The 23,650-nt window shown below is 44.7% G+C and overlaps 1 protein-coding gene across 6 annotated transcripts in view; it reads left to right on the top strand.

The window, feature by feature from the left end:
* The window catches only part of LOC146775982 (uncharacterized), a 438,400-nt gene that overhangs the window by 404,761 nt on the left and 9,989 nt on the right, over positions 1–23,650 (top strand). For 5 of the 6 annotated variants that reach the window (XR_014972053.1, XR_014972051.1, XR_014972052.1 and 2 more), the window contains one exon: positions 3,920–4,032. The gene's annotated coding sequence lies outside the window, so the exon portion shown is untranslated. Of the gene's footprint in view, positions 1–3,919; positions 6,741–23,650 lie in introns of those variants that run through there. The other variant, XM_085637866.1, reaches the window with a different exon arrangement.

Raw genomic sequence — 23,650 nt, 5'->3', positions numbered from 1 at the left:
GCTTCCCTTTTTTACTGAAAACAACTATAGAAGCGTCATTCCATGTAATTGGAGCTGTTCCAGTTTGTGCCATCCTGAACGTTTCTAACATCACATTCTTCAATGGCTCAAAGAAGCATTTGTAAACTTCCCCAGGGATAAAATCAGGTCTTTTTTCTTTATGAATTTTAGGCATCATGTAGAAGTATGGTACTTTTGCCTTTTTGTGCAAAGAATCTCCGCTTCCTGTTTAGAGATGTAGTTCAATGTTTCTGCTTCTTCCACTAAGAAGTGTATCTCGTTTCAGGTCCCCTTTAATTCTTTTGTAGTTCCTTCTGTCATTATGTAGGCATTTGCATTCCGCTGTATAATCATCTTTGTTCTGCAAAACTATACCTCCACCCTTATCTGCTGGCTTGATGGTAATTTTGTTATTGTTTCGTAAATTCCATTGTGCGTTCCATTCCTCTTTGCTCAGACAGTGGAAAGTGTATTTTTCTTCTGTGCCCTCTATCTCATTGAAGACCACCTGTTCAAAGGCGATGAGTTCCACTGGTGTTGAGGTTGGTGGAGGACAAAATGATGATTTCAATTCAAACCTGTATCAATTTTGATCTCCGGACCGTTGTTACAGGTCTGGTTTTCGAAGAATGCTTTTAATTTGAGTTTTCTGAAAAACTCAGCCAGTTCACAGTGAAGTTTAAATTTATCCAAGCGTGCGGTTGGCACATAACTAAGCCCTTTATTAAGGACTCTCTCTTCCACAGGAGTAAGGGTTGTGGAGGACAGGTTGAAGTCTTGTTTGTGACAAGCTTCATTTATGTTCTCTGTCTGCTTGGTCCGAGTTAGGACTCCTTCGACTTGCTATGGTGTTCACCCCTACTGGTCCATCTTCCTCTCCACAGTGGACATGTTGTCCGCCTTTTCTCCTGCCTCCTCCTCTCCGGCCTTTCCCTAAAGAAGGTGGCCTCTGCTTTTGTGGGAAGAATGGTTGTGGGGCAGGGTGGAACTGGGGGTTCCAGCCGTAGAATGGGTGTGGCGGTGGTTGGTTGAAGGGAGCTTGGAAAAATCTTTGGCCTTGGTTTAGAAAGGGTTCCCATTGTTGTGGCCATTGAAAAGATTTTCCCCTTCCTCGTCGTGTCTGGGGTTGCTGCCTGTGCTTGACCCGCTGCTGGCTGAGGTGTCATCTGAGATGTTTGACAAGGTGTCCTGTTTATTAGGTGGGACATGCTCCCCAACTGCATAGGGGAAGGTCTTTGAATAGGAGAACCTTTTAAGATCCTTTTGAAATTTAGATATCTTAGACTGTGTTAGGAACTCATTGTATTCATTCATCTCCGTATTAGTCTCATTCCGTTTTTTTTTTTAAAGAGGTGATGGTTGTCTTGAAATAATTTTCTGTAGTTTGGATTTCAATCAGCATGGTGTCTGATAGTCTTTTCGCTGTTTTTATTATTAGCACTATCCAATCCCTATCACAGTGCCTAGCTATTTGTGCCCAATCTTTCCTGAAGAAAGGGTCTTCCAGAACGATACTGGGTGCATTGGTTACTAGCAGGCCTTTTGGGGCTGTGTTACTATGTAGGTATTCGGTTAGTATCACTCCATGTAAGATTGTCCTAATTCTATTTCTTTTTTGCTCCGTTAGTTTTTCCCAGTCAGTAGTTTGTGAAATGGTCTGAGAGATGTTGAAATCCGCAAGTAGCGGAGGGCCCGAGAGGATCTTGTTTATATCCTCTTCTGAATAGGTTAACCCTGGGTCCTCTGCCATAATTGCGAGGCAGGGGTTTCTGAGAGTACTTTGTAACAAAAAACTCTCACAGCTGTGCGCTGTCTAATATATAAATATCAACAAGAGAGAGAGGAAACCAAGTTGAGCTAGTTAATTTCCTCATTTAAACATGTATAATCAAGAAGAACCAGCTCATAGTTAAAGCCTGTAGTTTGTGTTTGGTAAACCGATAGGTTTCTTAAGAAAACCCTCACCTACCAACCTAGTTTGTGGCATGCTTCATCATCTGGTCCCATCCAAGGTGCGAGTGCACCCTGGGTGTACTTCAATGCCTGAATTACAGCGGAGTGTTTTTTTTTGGGTGTGTTGTCATTGGTGCAGTGTTTACTGATATTAAAACTATCTATAGGGTCCCCTTCAGATAGTGGAAGTAGCTTAAATAGTGGGGCCCTACGACAGGGTTAAGAAGATTGGTAGATACGTGTAGAGTATTATGTTTTTTCTCAAGTATCCTAAATACAGGTCTACATTTTTCAGCCATACTGTATCCTATCCTGGCTTTCGTCAGGACCAGGGGTAAAGAAAGTGCTTGACTCAGTCAATGGGAGGTTTGAAAGACTGGGGTGAAAACAATTGCGCACGCGGTAACGGTAAATAAGCTGGAGAGAAACTATTCATTTCTTCCTCCTGTTTCTTTATAAATTCTGTAAAGGAAAAGGGAGAAAAACACAAACAATAATCGTCATGACATACATGGAACATATACTATACAACACTTGCTTACAGACACTGCTACCATCTACACCTCCTCAACTTCTGCTGCTATTTACCATCATCTGGGTGCAATCATGCCAGGCCAAATGGTTGCGAGGGCCACTGCCTTTACTTCTCGTTATGGCCAACTCTATGGCTAACCTGAGGAGCAGTTGAGTTATTGACACTGGTTATAATCTTGTATGACTCAATCATTTCCATCCATACAGACTACATTTTAGTTTAGATACACATGATGTTTCAATATGTGATTTCATTGGATATTGTTGCCAACATCACACAAACATGTAACTAGCTGTTGGGCACTGGACATAATGCATGTGACATCACTAATGTGTTGTGAGTCTTTTGAAAAGCCCTGGAGTCAGTGTTGTGTGTCTGTGGCCAACTATGTATTTCCACATTTGATGGTGCATGTCATATTGTTTGAACCCTGAAAATGTCAATAGCCAATCCAAGATCATGATAATACTAGTATGAGGACTGTGTGTAAACTGTGAAGAGCAGATAAGGATGATGTTAGCAATGTGTCTTGGCCCACTCATCACGCTGCCTAAATTTGACATCTCAAGACAGTTGTGTAGGAGGTAGCTATAGGCCACAGTGCCCTTAATTGTCCCACCCAGCTTTGACTTTGATCATTGGATGGCCACAAGATAATCCTTTGTGCCTGGACATGTTGGTAGTGTGCTACACATGTGGCTTCTGTATGCACCCACACAGAAATGTACGTGATTAGGCAGCAGTATGTGTCCAATGCTTCAAGTTAATGAATTACCGTGGACGAGCTCAGAGACAGAACAGCTGCAACCTTTGATACATAGTGATGGTAGCCAGTAATGAATAAAAACAAACAAATCAAGTCTCTAGTAGAACAAACAATCCAGTATTGACAGTCCCTCTGGGGAATGATCGTGTGAGGAGAGGAACACAGGGGAGGGATGCACGCAACCAATCAGCTTTGAGGTCAATTTAGTAGGGAGAGATAAGATCCCAGGGTGATCAAACTATGATGCAACAGGAGCACACGTTCTGCTTGTGCTGAAGTTTTAGAAATAGCACATGTAGTCAGATTGCAAAAATCAAATAACACATAGTCAGATCCCGCGCTCTGCTTCTTGTGAGGTTTCAGAAATAGTACACATAGATTGCACAAATAACATGTAGTCAGATGATTGCATCAATGAACAAAGGAAGGTGAGAGGCTGGCTTTAGTTGTGTAATGTTGCTCAAATATGCCATATATGTCCATTGTAGGTCACATGATTAGTATGCATGATTCAGCAAAAATGCACTATATAAAGGGCTATCTGCTGCAGCCAATTTGAGAGTTGAGTGGCAATCCTAACTGGGCTCATCACTCTCCCAGATGCGGTAAAATAAATCCTTTATACTTTATCACTTACTCTTGCCTGTTTTTCTACTTTAATTAAGATCTAACCAACAATTTGTGAGCCAGCCAGGAGGGACCTATAGGTAATCGACGACGCCAACCGACAGACAGAAGACTGCCCTTTGGGAACAGGACTATGCATTTCTCTAAGAAGGTAAGCAGATGCCTGTTTGATCAAAAGTCTGTCTATTCTCATGGGTAGTTCTCCCCCTGAGGTGGTCGCTGACATAAGGTGAGGCCAATGCGGACTCCTCGAATTGTAACAATTGAAGTAAGGTTGTGATAAAGTTAAAATGTTATGGTAAACATGCACAAGGCATCTAGGGTATGCATAAATGAGCTCCACATCACAGGCTGGTGAGCAACGCAGATCTGAGAGAAGGAATAAGTCTAAGGTGTAGACCAAAACCCCACTCTAAGGTAATGAGTTGACCCCAGACCAGGCCTGGAAGATCTGAAGAGAAAGTAAATCTAAAAGAGCAAGTTGATTGAGGACCGGAAAACTAATGATACCACTCTGCAGATATGCTTCACATCATATGTAGTTTAGAATAAATAAGCATATAAGCAAGTATATTCAAATACCTAAATAAATGCTCTAAAGAGAGCTAAAATAGTTTAAAAGATACAAGGACAGTCATCTAGCAAATCCCAAATAAAAAGTTTTGGCACTCTGCAAGTAGAATGCAAAACATATTACAGGCATGCACGATGAATAGGAAAAGGAATTACTCCTACAAGTATACTGAAAAAGATATACATTCATAGTTTAAAATGGGGTCTCCCCTAGAAGACATGCTAAAGACATTTCTAAGCAAGAAGAAAAGAATAAACAAATATAACCAAAAATGGCTCAAGGAAACACCAAACAATTCACATTCATGGCCAAAAGATGATTCATTTGACAAAGAGCTCATAGCACACACATTGATATTTATCAAAGCTAAAGCTAAAGGAAATTAATTAAATAAAAGAGAGTTCATCCTCAGTTTATGGTCTATTTTTAAAATAGCACTGAGACTCAAGAAGTGATCCGGATTAAAAACCCCTTTCAGGATAAGCATAAAGACATGGAGGCAGGGCCCATGGCAACCCCACACACACCCTGTATATTTAGGAATATACCCAAGTCTCCTGCCCCCAGCAGCAGGATATGAAAACCCACTAGAAGTACAACATCGTACAACTATTAAATAAAGCCTAAAAGGGGTACAGAAACAAGGAACAGGATTAGCTCAAGGAAATGTGGGGTCTGGACCTAAAATTTTAAGGTGGAGAACAGGGAACCCTTTATTTAGAATAAATTAAGAAGAGCATGACAGATTAAAAGATGCAGCACATAATTGGGTACAGTATGAGGAGCGAACAGATGTTGCCTCAGAAGAAGAATGGGACACAGAGGAAGAAGAGGACGAACTATTCCTCGATGCTAGCATTTCAACATTCACTCATCTCACAGAATATACCTAATAATAATAATGTGCCCCCACTCCCAACACAAATGTCATGTGTCAAGGATGAAAACTGCAACTTTCAATAAAGTAGCAGACAGGTTTCAGGCACATTTAGGAGAGCAAGCAAGAAGACCAGGAATGACTACTAGAAGCTTGAGCTCAGCTGCCAATGCTGCATTAATTGTGAGAGATGAGGATAGAGTAAGAAATAGAGATCTCACACCAAAACAAATAATATCTGAAAAAGAAGTGGATATATACTCAAATCCTTTCTGTGATTATTTAGCTGGATGGACTAAAGAACAGGTCCTAGAGAGGAGACCAGTACCCAGGAATGATTATTTGACCCAGACGACATGGCAATAGCAGAGCAATGCATCAGAGCTGGGGAGGGATACCCAAACTGGGATTATGATTATATTAAAACATGTCTAACAGTTTGGGAAAAGTATTCAATACGATAATCTAGAAACCAAACTCAACAAGGGATTGACGGCAGGGAAGGATATAATGATATGGACGCCTATAAAAGAAATAGTAGAATAATGCAGTTACCATTAATTCAGAAAGGAGCAGGTCAGCTAAATGATATCCTATGGCCACAAACAGACAAAGAAAGACTCAAAAACAAGTTACCATTGGTAGCTTTGAGAGAAACACTGCAGGGATTACTTTAGCTAAAGGAGACATAAATGTCTATTGAGTGGGTTCATTGGGAGCCAAATTGACAACATTTTCAAACCCACTAGAATTCCAGGAGTAACACTTACAGAGAATATTGTTGATGGATATCAATTTAACAGTTACAGAACAGAAATATGCAAATCACTAAGGAAAAACCATCCCAATAAACCAGATAGAGGAGGAATGATGGCAGAGACAATGAGACCAGATGAAAATGTAATGGATTATGTTAATAGAATGAAAGAAAGGTAAAGTCAAGAGACAGTGAAAGCATGGGAGAATGAAGGAAGTAACACTATATTCTTTTATGACATAATAAAAAGGGGGCTACCAAAAGATATAAGAATGTATGACGTTACAACGCATACATTCACAACGCGATATTTTACATCGCGTTCATTACAACGCAAGTCGCTACAACGACTTGCGCTGTAGGGCGCTGGATTTAGGAATAGTATAATTTACTATTCCAACTCCAGCCTATGTAACAGTAGGGAAGTGTTGGAACAGTAAATCATACTATTCCTTAGTTTAGAGTGCCATCCAGCGCAAGTCGATGTAACGACTTGCGTTGTAATGCCCGCGATGTAAACATACCGCGGTGTAAAGACCGCTTTATAAAGGTCGTTCTCCAAGATGTACATGTTAATTTAGAGAATATAGTGGGGTTGGAAACAAAGCCCTGGATGGAGATTGTGGCGCTTATTGCACACTTTTACAAAAAGAAGGTAGAAAAGGAGAAAGAAAGACAGACAATGAAAGAGATGCTGCCAGACTAGTACACGATAAACTAAAAAAGACAGAAACAGAAGGGGTGGTATTGGCTGCAGCGGCAGCCCAAAAGGATATGTCGCAACCACAGCAGCAAAATTACAGAGGGAACAAGTCAAGTGGTGGAAGGGGAAAAGGAAGTCTTAGAGGAAATATGGGCAACAGAAAGTTGATAGAATGCTTCTACTGTCATAACATGGGCCAAATGGCAAGAGAGTGCAGCTACAAGAAAGCAGACACAAGCGATGCAGATGCAGGGGCAGGGACAACAGTTAGAACCAGCTGCTGTGACAGACAAGAATTCTAAAATGATACCGGAAATGTAGGTAAACCAGTATTGGTGAATGGTACACAGAAAGTTAATCAAAATGGGCACACACACAATTTCATATGGTGCTGGACAAATTGTGTGGGTCATGAATAGTCATACTGATTGCACCTTAATTTTGAGTAGTTGGTAACAATCTCAAATCTTGTAGTTCACAATAACAGCGACAAATAGCCAAACATGTTGTCTGCAAGTGCTATGTGTATACGCTTGTTTCTTCGTGCAAATTCGGGGCCCATAAAGAGCTTTCTGATGACCTGGAATCTACAACTAAGGCTAGTCATCCAATTAATACATTTAAATAATGTGAATCACATTAATCTTCAGAAGGAAGATTGAGAGAGTTTAAGTTTTCAAACCGTCAATCAATCAATTAATTGGGATTTGTAGATTGTGGCTAATCACCCATGAGGGTATTCAGGTACTAGGAAGCTGCTACAGTCAGTCAAAGAGCCATGTCTTGAGTCCCTTTCTGAATTCTGAGATAGAGGACACTGTTCAGAGGTGGAGAAGGAGGTCGTTCCAGGATTTGGTGGTGAGGTAGGAGAAGCATTCTCCGCTGTGGCTTTGATGGATGCGGGGAGTGTGAGCGAGGGTGAGGGAGGATTGCTGGTGTCTTGAGGGTTGGTGGAAGTTCAGACTGTGGCTGATGCATGCTGGTCCTTGGTCATGGAGGGCCTTGTAGGCAGGTCCCAGTCTCTAAAAGTGGCATCTTTTCTGGATGGGGAACTAGTGGAGGTTCCTGAGGTGGGGGATGATGTGGGTCAGTTTGAGGAGGTTGAGGTTGAGTCTTGCAGCCGAGTTGTGAAACTTTTGGTGTCTCTTTAGGAGTTGGGTGGCAATTCTTGCATAGTGTGTTGCCGTAGTCGAGTCGGCTGGTGCATGGACTTGGATGACGGTTTTCCTACTTGTACAGGGAGCCCTTTGGAGACCTTTCAGTGCTTACGAAGGGTGATAAGCAAGCTGAGGTGACTGCTTTGATCTGGCGGTTCATGGTGAGTTTACTGTCCACGATGAGGCCAGGCTGTCGGTGTGGTTTGTTGGTGTGGGTACGAGTTTGGAGGGCCACCAGGTGTCGTTTTATGTAGATGTGTTATTTCCAAAGATCAGCACTTCCGTCTTATCCATGATGAACTTTGGGCAGATGGTCTTTATGGTTTCAGAGATGCTTGTCGTGCAGTTGTGCAAGTTGGACCTGGTGGTGGAGTGGTCTTCTGAAAGGGAGATGGTGAGCTGGGTTTCGTCTGCGTAGGAAATGATGTTGAGGTCATCGGTTCTGATGATGTTGACCAGGGTCATTATGTAGCTCTTTAACAGGGGGAGGCTGTGGGATGATCCTTGCGGGACACTGCAGATGATGCTCTTGGGTTATTACGTGAAGGGAGGTAGACAGATTCTCTGGGTTTGTCCTGTGAGAAAAGATGTGATCTATTTGAGGGTTTCTCCCTGGATTCTGCTGTGGCAGAGTCTGTTGATAAGGGTGCGGTGAGATACTGTGTTGAATGTTGCTGAGAGATCGAGGAAAGCTGTGTCTCCTCAGTCGAGGAGGGTTCTGATGTTGTCGGTGGCAGCAATCACTGCAGTTTTGATGCTGTGGTTTTTGTGGTAGCCAGTCTGGCAGGTTGTTGTTTTCCAGGTGTTCCGTGAGTTGTTGGTTAATGGCCTTCTTAAGAACTTTGGCGGGGAAGCGGAGCAGAGAGATGGGGTGGTAATTCTTGAGATCTCTGGGGTTGATGGAGGGTTTCTTGAGAAGGGGTCTGACCTCTGTGTGCTTCCATTGATTGAGGAAGGAGGCCATGGTGATGGATGCGCTGAGAATGGTGGTGAGTTCACAGCTGATTTTCTTGCTACCGGGGCAGAGGTCCGTGGGTGCTCCAGAGTGGATGGAGTTAATGATGGCTGAGGTGTTCTGTGTAGTGAGATGTTTCCAAGTGGGGAGTGTCAGGTTGCGGGTGGTGTCTGTTGGCGGGAGGAGGCTGTGGAGGTCTGTGGGTTGGGGTTTAAAGTTACTGTAGAAGGTGGAAATCTTGTTGTGGAAGTAGTCTGCCAAGATGTTACAGAGTTCCTTGGAAGGGGGAAAAGTGTTTTCGGTTTATGGGAGAACTCTCTGATGATGTTGAAGAGTTACTTGCTGTGGTTGAGCTGGTATTGGTGTGGGCTCAGTCTGTGGGATATTTGCTGGTGCACCATTGTCTCTCTAGACGTTTTCAGTTGCCTTTTGAGGGCCAGAGTTAAGGTGTATATCAGCTGGCTGGTTTAGTGGATCTACTAGTCATGAAGGGTTTGATATGGGTGAGTTTGTTGGCTCAAGGTTGGTCGTGGGGTCAGGATGGGTGGTGTTGAGGGCATCTGTCATTTGGGTTTCTGTTACTTTGTTCCAGCTGTGGTGAGAGGAGCTTGGGGTCTTGGTGGTGGTGTAAGTTTGTCCTGCGACGGTAAAGTGGACAATTGTGCGGTTGTTCCAGGTGAGTTTGGTGACATGTCTGTACTTGACTATGTCACTTTAAGTGAAGAGTGGGTCCAGCGTGTGTCTTGCACTGTGTGTGGGATCAGTGACCAGCTGGGTAAGGCCAATATTCCTCATGCTTTCCAGCAGACTGCTGGTGTTAGTGTCTTCGGGGTCGTTGAGGTGGAAGTTGAGGTCACCAATGAAGATGTAGTGTTCGGAGTCGATGGTGAGTGGGCCAATGAATTCGTGATGACATTGCAGAAGCCAGGCGTGGGCCTGGGGGTCTGTAATGGTTTGTTAAAGGTTGATAGGTGTACAAATTCAAAGTCATCAAATTAGTGTCAATCAATAATTAATACATACATGCATTTACTAATTATGAATTTCAAATAAATCCAAATCATATAAATCCGGGGATGAATTAGTATGAAGTTGTCTCAAAGGGAAAAGGCTTAAGTAAATAATTTCTCCAATAAAGAGCGTACCCTACTCTGCTCAAAATTGTCTCAAAAGGAGACAAAAGCATCTTATCTGTTAAGTCGAGGGAAAGGGTCTGAATTCTCATTTACATTACACTAGCTTAAATCACACAATTTGAACATTTGCAACACCTACACATCGTTTCTACAAAAAACACTCCAATCATTTTAAAGCACATGCATACTTTCTAGGCTTAGTTGGTTCTCAGGGTACTGCACAATATGGCTTCTCTAAACGTCCTTCAAACTTAACATTATCTGCAACAAATGAGATACATTGGAGCAGTCTGTTCTCTTCAGGTGCACTGTAGCAACAAATTAAGACATTCTGCAGTTATCATGTAACAGAAAACATTTCACATGAGAAAGAGAGCAAAGATGCATCACATTTGCTAATCCTGCATTCAGCTACTCCAAGAATTAAAAGTACACATGTGATATGAGACAAGATGGCAGCAAATGTAAGCCCTTTTAAACACAGGCCTACAAGAGTTCTGGCCAAAATAAGCGTTACTAATACTCAGTAATACAGTTCTTTTTTAACACATTGATATTGATATAATTTCAAAGCATTCCATGTGAAAAAATCAACATGAGTCAGCACAAATTAAGCCCACGTTGCTTTCAAATCTCCCCTTACACTGAAGTTGTTGACTTTTGCCGTATATACCTAGATTTCCCTAAATCCTTTAATTTGTCATACATTTTTTGGTGTAAATCTTCTCGGTTCCATTTTCTCCCTTTCAGTTCAGGCCGTCATTTTTACTCCATTGCATATTTTCCCACCCTTTGCAGTAGTTATTTTTATCCCTCTCATGAAAAGAAATAGGCATATCATACATATTATAGCGATTATTATCGGTGTTACTATCTATGTTAGCATTCCTTTATCAATATCACTAACCGCTCACCAATCTTGGAAAATCCCTTCCCTATTGCTTCCCAGGGCACCTATCTTCTCCAAATCCTTCACCTCGTAAGAAATCTCAGACAAATTATTGCATATGTGTTAATTTTTTACTTGTATCTGGAATGTACGTGCAGCATTGCTGGCTGCCGAGCATGCAGAATACTCTGCCCTCTTTTACATGTAAGATATCTAAAGTAAGCTTATTCTGCAAAGCCATTGCTCTCATAGCTATACACTCCGGGCCTCATCACGATGTCGGGTGGAAAGCACCCGCCTGACACTGACTCAGAATCGGTTCTGACTGCCGGATTGTGATGCGACCGAACACTGTTTGGTCGAATTCCCAATGTTTACTATGGGAGCTTGTGTTCCGCCCCCTACAACCGGCCATAACACGGGCTCCTCTGGGGAAATGGGGAGTTTGCGGAAAACCCTGCACCCTGTTCCAGGCACCCCGTGGTACCCCCTTGCCCATCAGCTGAGGCAGCGTGGGCAAGGGCCCCAAAGTCATTTTTAACAGCCTTTCTGTGTTTAACAGGCCGACGCGGAAAGGCTGTTGGAAATCGGCATTGTTATCCTGAGAGTGTAAACTCTGTCCATAGGGGTGCACAATGCGTTTCTGACTGACACAAATACTCTGCTAGTCGCTTGGTACTGATTCAGGATGACCGCGCAGTTTAGATTCCGACCGCGAACATCGTAATCGGGAGGTCGGAATGGAAACTGACAGAGTAGGTCGGAAGGGCTCTGACGCGGCTGAGGAGATTCCAACTGTCGGGAGGAGGCTTTCTGCACGACATGGTAATCGGCCCCTTGGTATTAATTGCAGTTTGCCATTCCAGTGCACTGAACGTTGAAAATAAGCATGTTTCCCAAACACATAATAAACTCCCCCTATTAATGGGTTCCTCTCCTGCCAAAAGCGCATCTCCCCTAGGATTGTACGCCAAATCACAACCACTCCATCCCATTCACTCATGGTTTCAAACCTGTTCTTTCTGCCTCACAATACAAACATTCTATGTCCTTTTCAATTCTAAGCCTTGGAGGTACTCCTACATCCTCTATTGTCTATTCTTTTTACTTCTGACTGCTCCTTTCTCCTTTCTTTATTTCCTTCCCAATCTTCACTCTCCTCTCTTTCAATTCTTTAATGAATCAATCTCAGCTCAGCTCAATTTAAATGAAGCCTTAGAATTAAACAAATTAGATTTAGTTTGTGCTATAGGTCTCATATAATGGATGATTCGATCAACAGATTTTTCCACTGCCTGAGGATTTAAAACATTATTGTATATTATCTAAACACAGAACATAGTTTGAGAAATAATCCTCTAGATGGTCTTGTAGATAAAAATATTAATGAAGATATTGCAAGAGAATGCATAAATTAATGGCAAATGATGATACGTCATATTTACTTTGATATAAGTTGGTAAATATGTATATATATATATATCACAATTGCTTGCTCCCACAACTTTGGAACACTTGTGTAAAAGTTTTTCTTCAGGACCATCTTTCTGAAAAATCATCATAATACATTTTCTTTAATCCATTAAAAAGGCTATGTCAGGTTTAATTTCAATTGAAGCATGCACAACAGAAAAGTTAATTAGATTTTTGATTTTTCTTCTTACTTTTGCTTTGAGTACTAATAAACCAATCATTAATATGACTATAGCATCAAAGTAAAAGGAAGAAGTAACATCTAAAATCTACTTGTTCATTCTAGGGTACAAATTAGCAAAACATTTCATTTGTTTTCAATGGAAATCTGTTAGTTCAGTTAATTCCAGGATTAGAAAACTGCAATCTACAGCTGGATACGCTAAAGGGGCAAAAGTCCTACTGTTCTACTGGAAGCTACAGACCTAATATCTTCACTGGATGCAAAAACATAAAACTTCAGAATCTGGACATGTGTCACTTTAATTCAGTCAGTGAAGTTGATCTTAGTTCTGGTAGCATTATTCATGGGGGTTTCTCAAATGGACTTTGATGATTCTCAGTCTCATAAGCTCTCAGATCATGTTCGATTTTAGCAAAGCAAGTCCACTCAGAAGAGGAGTACCATAGGCTAGGTACTTTGAACTTTAGTCTTCTCTGTCTCTTTTCTGATTGCTTTGGGAATGTGCTCTTATGACATCACAACTCACAGTTTATTACTCCTTCTTGGCCACTTTTCTCCCCACTGCACTTTATCGACAACATGCTTATACAATCTTACATTTCGTGGTGCACACTCTTGTTTTCAGCTGTTTGATTCACTGTGGTTATTCTTGCCTCATTCAACACAGGCTGTGCACTTGTCTCAACTTGACTTTGAGACTCTTGAGTGCAATCTTCTTCTCCCTCTGAACATTCATTCTGCTCTGGAGTTTGAGTCCGTGAATCAGTGGTTCTTGTCACCAATTCTTTATTTGCTTTTTTCTCTCTCTTGGTGTGGGAAGCAGGGATTCAATTAGGGAAGCCACCACAGTCCACAAGGGTGTTTGGATAAAATATTGAATACAAAATATTGATGATTCAAAAATATTGTGTCAAGAATATCAGGATGTTTGTATGTGTGTTTTTCTACTTATTTTATTGTAGTGTGTTTGATTTTATAAGTTCAATAATGTTTTTATTTGGTTTTTAGTAAGATAATTTTTAATTATGAAATGTTTGAAATTAGTATTTTTAGTTATATTAAGGTGCAAATATAATGTATATATAATATTCTATTAGTAGTGAGACGTTTTTTTAGTAGGTAAAGGTGGGGATATTTCCAAAAAGTTAATATTTTAATTTAAATGTAATGTTAATTGTATGCAAATTGATATTGTAAAATGTATAAATTAGTTCAGTTAAATTATTACATCTTCTAAATAATACTTAAGTATTTTAAATGTATGAATAAATTATATTAATTATTTTTTAAAGTTAATTTTATTGAAAAAATTAAAATGCTAATCTTAATGATAGACATTTTGGTAATAATTAGGCATTTAAATGTAATAATTTGTTTTTGTAAATGTATTTTTATTAAGATAATTAAATTTAATATGTATTCAAATTTGCCTTTTTTGGAAAATGCTCAAATATTTTTATAGACTCTTAAATGTTTAAAATGGTGATGTCATTGTTAATAAATAACTTATTTATTTTAAAAAATGAAATGTATAATTAAATTACGAAGACAGGATAAATATGAATTATTTACTATGTATATATTAAGATTTTGTTGTATATTTATAACGTATACGTTTACTTATTTAAAATGTATTAACCCCTGGAATATCTGTGGTCTGAACACTCCCTGGATGGGCAACGCGTATTGTCATATCGCATTAGACACTAGTCAAAATTGCATTTACACAAGAAACACACCTCCCTCCACAATCCTCTGCTTCGTCCTGGGGGCTAACTTTGCCAGTTATAGTATATATTCGAAGTATGTATACTCCTTCACATAAGCCTCCCTTTCAGCCACCATAGCACTATAGCAGACCGAAACAAACGTTATGTCCTGGTGGCAGTAACATTACTGGGAAGAAGGATCCTCTTACCAAATGTTTATGCTACTAATGTGGAAGAACCCTATGTGAACTTCTTTCAGGAGTTGTCGGCCCTGCTCCGCCCACTAGATGCAGACATCATACTGGTGGGCGGAAATCCGAATCCGACTGTTGACCCCTCGCTAGACACCACTAGTGCATGCCCTAGCAGTAATCTACAGGCCCTGCGCATCCTCGGAGATATAATTGACACATATACTCTTAAGTATACTTGGCGTAGTTGCCATTCCACTACACCAGGGTATACTTTCTATTCAGCCCCCCACACGGTGTAGACGTGGTTAGACTACTGGTATAAGTCTGAGAGCGCCCGTCTATGGTTCAAAGACATACTGCTATTTCAGCATGCATTGTTTGATCATGTCCCAGTGAAGCTGGTGATTGTCCTCCCCTATGGTGGTGGCTGGGACCAGAGGTGGTCCTTCCCTGGTACTGCTTTACTGGATGGGTACTTTCGTTCAGAACTCTGTGACTCCATTCTCGAGTATTTTGAGATTAATTTGGGTTCTGTTCATCGTCACGCTGTCTTGTGGTATGCCTTCAAGGCATATAAATATGCGGCATTAGCATTTTAAACATGCAGGTGTACTTCACAACATCCGAAATGGCCTGGTGCGGATAGAGGCCAAACTCACCGACATTGACAGGGTCAATGCCCAGCATCCTGACTCCACTTTACTCCTGACGATCAGCCCTTCTTACACAGTTTCAGGACCTTGCCAAGAGGGAAGTTGCCTATCTGTTCCAATACGCCATGGTCCATCGCTATGGCGAGGATGAGCTGCCTGGCTGCACTCTAGCCCGACTTTTACACCCCAACCGGGGTCCTGAATACATCACTGAACTCCATCTGGATGGTGGTGCCCGAGTGACTGCTAATGAGGACATTATCCATGTATCACTATTATATTACAAGAATCTCTATACTTCATGCTCGGATTCTGATGAAACGTTGCAGCGGGCCTATTTTGAAGAAATAGCTATTGTCTGGCTCACCATGGCACCGCTGAAGAGCTCACTCAGGTGATAGACTCCCTTGACGACTCCAAGGCCCAGGGCCTTGATGGCCTCACAGATGCATTTTATAAGACCTACAAAGACATTCTAGTCCCTTGCCTGTCAAATGTGTATACTGAGGCCCTCGACAATGTGATCCCCCGACCTACTATGCATGAAGCGGTGATGTCTTAACTGCTTAAACCTGGCAAGGACCCATATCTATGTTCCTCTTATAGACCACTTTCCTTACTTAATTTTGACAATAAGATCCTATTCAAGGCTGTGGCCACAAGACTATCTTTGCTGCTCGATCAGATTATCTCCCCAATCAATCCGATTTTATCCCTCATGTGTCCACTTCTTTCAATTTGCGAGCGTTTTTCTCCATCCTTAATAGAGTCTCCCGCGAAATGCCTGTGGTTGTCAACCTTCTCGATTTGGAGACGGCCTTTGATTCTTTAGTGTGGCTATTTCTACATGCAACATTGCGGAGACTGGGACTCCCTGCTGGGTTCCTAACCCTCATCTCCCTTCTGTATTCTACCCTGTGGCCCATAATCAGGTTAAAGGCTCTTTTTCTGAGCCCTTTGGCACAACCAGAGAAAACAGAAAGGGGTTCCCTGTTGTTTTATTATTTTAACCATGGACCCGTTGGTCCGTCATCTACAGGAAAACCATATGCATCGTGGCCTTCATTTTACACCCAGCCCGTTAATCATTTCTATGTCCGCTGCCAACATTTTGTTATTTTTTCAGCATCCCTTGGTCCACCTACTCCCCTTATGCTGGAGATTACTTGTTTTGATGGCCTTTTCGTCCTACATATTAATTGGACGAAATCCGAGCTCTTTCCGCTTACCGATGACACTAAGGGGTCAATTCCAATCCGGGTCGGACAGCTCTCCAAGAGCTGTTCGTAGCCTTACCTTGCAATCGACTCGAACCCGGAGCCGGTCCGTCCGGGCGAGGAAGTACGATGCGCATAACTGACAAAAATACGACCGACACGTAGGCTGTGATTCAAGCTTCATTCTCCGTCCGAGCCGTACCTCTGAACGCTGAACTGAGTCGCCCGAAGCAGTATCCACAGCAGTTTCGGGTCGGACAAGTACGATGCGCAAATCATACGAACCGGACGGGTCGCCACGTACAGCACGTCACAGCATCCGGAAAAGAAGCATTTCAGGTACGATTCGCGCCAGAACACAATCCAAGGCTACGAGACAGACCAGCTTGCAATGGCTACGAGACGGAGCAACAAGCAGCGTGTACGAGACAAACACATCATGAATCCCATCGTGCAGGTCATACCAGTACTGTACATCTATAACCGGATCAGGAACAGACGCGGACGGCGCAGACGGTGAGTCAGACACCCACCATACAAAGAAATGACACGTACCCGCCAAATGTCACACACACCCAGAGGATCCATATCCTAGCCACTAGCAACAGGCGACCCTAGGGGTTGTATGGCCAGCACCACGACCACCCCCACCCATAGGGCTTATGTTGCCCATCACTCCTGCCATCCCCAACCATAGGGGTCCTGTTGTCCATCACTCCTGCCACCCCCACCCATAGGGGACTTGTTACCCAGCACTACTGCCACCCCCACTCATAGTGACTATGTTGCCCATCACTCCTGCCACCCCCACCCATAGGGGACCTGTTGCCCATCACTCCTGCCAACCCCGCTCATAGGGCTTATGTTGCCCATCACTACTGCCACCCCCACCCATAGGGGACCTGTTACCCTTCACTCCTGCCACCCCCACTCATAGGGCTTATGTTGCCCATCACTACTGCCACCCCCACCCATAGGGGACCTGTTGCCCAGCACTACTGCCACCCCCACTCATAGTGACTATGTTGCCTATCACTCCTACCACCCCCACCCATTGGGGACCTGTTGCCCATCTCTCCTGCCACCCCCACTCATAGGTCTTATGTTGCCCATCACTCCTGCCACCCCTACCCATAAGGGACCTGTTGCACATCACTCCTGCCATCCCCACCCATAGTGACTATGTTGCCCATCACTCCTGCCACCCCCACTCATAGGGGACCTGTTGCCCATCACTCCTGCCACCCCCACTCATAGGGCTTATGTTACCCATCACTCCTGCCACCCCCACCCATAGGGGACCTGTTGCCCATCACTCCTGCCACCCCCACTCATAGGGCTTATGTTGCCCATCACTCCTGCCACCCCCACCCATAGGGACCTGTTGCCCATCACTCCTGCCACCCCCACTCATAGGGCTTATGTTGCCCATCACTCCTGCCACCCCCACCCATAGGGCTCATGTTGCCCATCACTCCTGCCACCCCCACTCATAGGGCTTATGTTGCCCATCACTCCTGCCACCCCCACCCATAGGGCTTATGTTGCCCATCACTCCTGCCACCCCCACTCATAGCGCTTATGTTGCCCATCACTCCTGCCACCCCACTCATAGGGCTTCTGTTGCCCATCACTCCGGCCACCCCCACTCATAGGGCTTATGTTGCCCATCACTCCTGCCACCCCCACCCATAGGTAACCTGTTTCCCATCACTCCTTCCACCCCCACTCATAGGGGACCTGTTGCCCAGCACTACTGCCACCCCCACTCATAGGGCTAATGTTGCCCACCACTCCTGCCACCCCCACCCATAGGGGACCTGTTGCCCAGCACTACTGCCACCCCCACTCATAGGGCTTATGTTGCCCATCACTACTGCCACCCCCACCCATAGTGGACCTGTTGCCCAGCAGTACTGCCACCCCCACTCATAGTGACTATGTTGCCTATCACTCCTACCACCCCCACCCATTGGGGACCTGTTGCCCATCTCTCCTGCCACCCCCACTCATAGGGCTTATGTTGCCCATCACTCCTGCCACCCCTACCCATAGGGGACGTGTTGCCCATCACTCCTGTCATCCCCACCCATAGTGACTATGTTGCCCATCACTCCTGCAACCCCAACTCATAGGGGACCTGTTGCCCATCACTCTTGCCACCCCCACTCTTAGGGCTTATGTTGCCCATCACTCCTACCACCCCCACCCATAGGGGACCTGTTGCCCATCACTCCTGCCACCCCCACTCATAGGGCTTATGTTGCCCATCACTCCTGCCAACCCCACCCATAGGGGACCTGTTGCCTATCACTCCTGCCACCCCCACTCATAGGGCTTATGTTTCCCATCACTCCTGCCACCCCCACCCATAGGGACCTGTTGCCCATCACTCCTGCCACCCCCACTCATAGGGCTTATGTTGCCCATCACTCCTGCCACCCTCACTCATAGGGCTTATGTTGCCCATCACTCCTGCCACCCCCACCTATAGGGGACTTGTTGCCCAGCACTACTGCCACCCCCACCCATAGGATGGGTGATGTGTCACACATCCATCATACACAAACATTAGGTATCTCAGCAAAATACATCCGCCTAAACATCATGACAACAGTGTGTAGTCTGAGACAAATGCCCACAACAGTGATAATGACTTCAAACATACAATGTAACTACCATCACATGTCTGACCAAAAACTGAGTGTGGCCTACACAAGGCAAGCATCACTATAGGACTGTGTCAATGTGCACTAACACCCCCTCACTGTGTAGAACAAAAGTTAAGTGTGGGGTTCCAAACTGCAGCAAATGTTGAGCATTGTGGCAATGGGGTCTAAATGTCCCCTCATCACAGTGACCAAAAGGTAAGTGTCATCATGGTCAAAGCTGCAAATGCCAAACAGCAGGTATGATTCCTGCTCCCAACACATGAAACACTTTTGTGGCAAAGTAGTGGTTGTGTCCCATACCCATAGAGATGTAGTGAGGCTAACAGTGCTGTGAAACCCTAACATACTCTCAGCCATGTGCAGACAAGCACCACCCATGAGGGCTGACATTGCATACAGTGTACAATGACACATAAGCAGAAGTGCCCATCACAAAGCATACACACATCACGAGAATAGACACACCAATCAAAACAACCTGTGTAGACTGTAGGTGTCAGGTCACAAACTCCAATTCCTTGGCAGCAATGGGACCTAACAACCAGGATGAATGTGCAAAATGATGTGATATGACTCACAGGGACAGCAGGGAAAATCACAAAAACAACATCCAGACAATGGCCCACAACAGCAATACCAATGCAGATGCACAAACACAAACAGGCAACCTCACACTGCACATCTGACACAACATGTGTGTGTGTGTCTCAGTATCCCCAGGCAACTACACAACACATGAGGGGGGCTGAACCACAGTGAGACAGATATGGACACAGTGCCATACAAAAGTAACCCATTATTGGGCCCCCCTTAGTGGGCAATCAGGCATTGTGAGATGAGAGGGAGCACAACAGACACATGTGACACAAGCTGGAATGAACAGCAACTAACACAGCAAGAGACTGACACACAACAGCACGATAAAGGGGGTCAGCTCCTCCCCCTCAAAAATAGATACCAGCTGCGTTCACATCTGGAGATAAAAAACAAGGAAAAACTGGTTGTGGAGGACGGGTCTTTTGAGGGAGTGCTCCCAATAACCCCAAGAAAAAAAAAACAACAGTAAAAACTGTTGATACAAAAAAAAAGGGAGAGACGCTAAGTTATATCGCCCAATGGTTAAGATGACTCCTTCACTGAAATCCTACTTTAAAATAATGGAGCAGGTGGCTGTATCCAAAGGGCACCTGCCAGGTATTCAGCAGAGCTCTTCTCCCCTCCTATTGGAAAATCGGTTTGCTGTATTAACGACAGATATTGGAGTGGAGAGGGAGGTCTGCCTAGATAATATGACAGAGTTACCTAGGGTTGAAAATACCCTGTCTCCAAAGGGTTTGTCCTCCGCAATGGTTCAGTCCTGTAAAACAGCTCAGCTCCCTGGTATGCTGGATCTGCCCTAAAGTATACAGTTAACACCAACGGTGCTTAAACCTGATGGAAATCTCTCCTCGGTCAGACAAAGTGCTGACATTTCTAGTAGGGGTGAAACTACAGGAGGGTCACAACTAGAATTAATGATTTTAAGTTTAAGGGGTGATCTATTCACGAAGTTTGAGATTTCCGAGGCCAATCAGAAAGGAATACATGAGAAATGTGTGCTATTAGAAGGGAAAATGGACGTGCACAGGATAGTGGGTGCTGTACACTCGGTTTTGAATCCAAACTTCACAGTAGAATTGGAAGTGTTGGTAGCTGAAATGTCCAGAGTAAAGTCCACAGTCATCTGCTACAATGGACCAACATGAACCCTCCATGTCATGTAGGCGAGTTGTGTCAGATACGACAAGGTGAACGGGTTGCGCACAAAGAACATTGTCCAGAACAGGTTTAGAGGCCCTGGGCGATGTGCAGGGACATCTGCGTCTCACGTGTCCTTCTTCGGACGACCCCTCTTCTTCTTCGGGGGGGGGGTCCTCAGGTGCAGGCGTCTGCGGTGCAGGGGACTCTCCGCCAGAGTTATCCTCCCTCCCTGTGGCACTGGCAGATGGTGTGACAACAGATGTTGTGGCCACACAGGGAGGTGTGGACATGTTTGTGCTTATCTGGCGGAGGCATTGGAGTATGTCCCAATGCACCGCAGTAAGTGCATCCCACTTTGCCTCCATGTGGGCATGGTGGGCAGCCTGCTCCTGTTGAATGTCCATGAGGATCCCCTCTACCTGGCCGAATCCTCCGGTGCTTTCCTGGTACGCATCTATGATGCGTGCCAGTGGGGGATCATCATGCAGTCCAGACCCCTCTGCAAGGCACGCCCTCTGCCTACCACCCCTCCCAGCACCCCTATCCACACGGGCAGGACCTGCGGCGGCACGCACAGGTGACACTGGGCCCCCTTGGGTGTTGTTGCTGGTGGTGTTGTCCGTAGCTTCCTGGGGGTCCTGTGTCCCTGTGCTGTTGGTGTTCTGTGGCCTTGGTCTGTCCGTGTTGGCGGGGTTGCCCTGTCTGTTGCCAGATGCTGAAGGCGTGGGTACAGGGGGTGCAGATGTTGGTACTGCTGGTGCTGCATGATGACTCACACCGGAGCTGCCAGGTTGTTCGTCGTCATCCGAAGAGGACAGAGACGGATCCACACCAGAGAGCTGAGGGTCCACCAGAGTCTGGGACAGGGACTCCTCTTCATTTGGTGCTGTGTCCCCAGCACCACCTGTGTTTGGAAGAGACACATAGTATAGGTTATGTTTCTACAGGCATCATTGGTTCACATACATGACATTTTCTACTGTACGTCAGGATGCGTGCCTTTACACTGCTTTGTCCAAGGTTGTCACGGACAGAGATTGATATTGTTGTGGCACATTGCCCAGCCAAAATGAAACATTTCAATGTGCATGTCGAAGTGTGTGCTTGCCCAGCTCATGTATAGATGTGTCTGTACATGGCCATTACTACTCAAGGGCCATCACGTTGCTGACACAGGTGTGTCATCCCTGTACACATTTGAGCTTTAACAAGGACATACGTGCAATTCCACTGAGGATATGTTGTAAGATTGGGGCATGTGTGGTAGCAGATTTTGCTAGTCTTTGTGTGTCACATTGGTGTATTGGTACGACATGGTCACAGTCCGGTAGGCCTGTGATCTCTTTGGAGAAAGTGTTTTTTTACAATGTTCCTAGTTCCCATCTCATTTCATACAAGTGATGATGTCACCATCGTTAATGAGTCTGGTGCTGAGTTTTGTACGTGCATGTGATTTGACTTGTCAATGTTCTCCATGGTGACATGGATTGTGCAAGGTAGCACTCTGGCTTTTCAATGCTCATGAGAGTGAGAGCCGGTGGTGTGTGTGTTGCAGTTTGGCTGCTGTGGAGTAGCATGTCTCCACCAATGCAGTCCATATTAGACCTTGTGTCTACAGTGTCTATGTCAGTGAGTGGTGTGTTGTGTGAAGGATGCATATGTTGCAGCACGATGTAGGAGTGGAATGCAGCTCACAACAGCACCGAGTGTGAATGAGACCATGCTATGGTGTCGGCCATATTGGTGAGTCCATTCCATTCACTGTCAGATGTCCCCTGTCAATGATGTATATGTGAGTTCCTGTGTGTTTTGTGCATGTACTATATATGGCTCTCCACACTTGTCATCTGCAAGACACACCTCCCCAGCCAGGCAAGGGGGCACCCCTGGACACTGTATCCCCAGACAGTGAGTTTGACCATATGGTTGCAATGGCTGTGTGTGCGACCGTGTTTTGTTTGGCCAGTGCATATGTGTGATTTTCAGCTACATCATTTCTCAGGCCCACGTGTCAGACATCTTGCCCGGGCATCATCTTTGCGAGTGACTGGTACCACGTGTGCAATGTGTTTTAGCATAGAAGGTGTGTGTATGGTCAGCATCGGTGTTATTTGGTTTCAAGTCAGGGCCTCCTTCTCCCCCAGGCCAGTTATCCCATCATGAAGCGTTTCACCATTGCAGTGGGTGTAGGTTAACTTTCAGGATGTCAGTCAGTGCAGTCCTGGTGTTTGTTGTTGCCCAGTTCTCAGCATGGCCTTGTGCTCCCCACAACAGAGCCCAGTGTCAGACATCTTGTCAGTCCATTCCCACTTCCTGTGAGGTGAGCACGGTTCAGTGTGAGCTTGCTGGGCCATGTGGGTGGGTGGGGAATGTCTGTGACTGCAACTCCCATCATGCTCTTGGCTACACCCCCCTTCCCAGCATGCCCCTACTTCCTTCCTTTTGACTCATCTTACCTGTGAGGGGGTGTGACAGCAATGGCAAGATGGCTGACTGTGCAGTCCTGGTGTTTGTTGGTGCACAGTTCCCAGCATGGCCTTGTGCTCCCCACAACAGAGCCCAGTGTCAGACATCTTGTCAGTCCATTCCCACTCCCTGTGATGTGAGCATCGTTCAATGTGAGCTTGCTGAGCCATGTGGGTGGGTGGAGAATGTCTTTTGATTGCAACTTCCATCATGCTCTTGGCTAAACCACCCCTTCCCAGCATGCCCATACTTCCTTCCTTTTGACTCTGCTTCCCTGTGAGGAGATGTGACAGCAATGACAAGATGGCTGACTGTGAAGTCCTGGTGTTTGTTTGGCTGCAAGTCCAAAGAGAGCCTCTGTGCTTCACACAGCAGCACCCAGTGCGGTGTATTTTTGGGTGTTATTTCACTAC

The sequence above is a fragment of the Triturus cristatus genome, chromosome 12, assembly GCF_964204655.1.
Source record: "Triturus cristatus chromosome 12, aTriCri1.1, whole genome shotgun sequence".
In the NCBI taxonomy this organism is placed as follows: Eukaryota; Metazoa; Chordata; class Amphibia; order Caudata; family Salamandridae; genus Triturus; species Triturus cristatus.
This window is presented reverse-complemented; position numbering and strand designations above follow the sequence as displayed.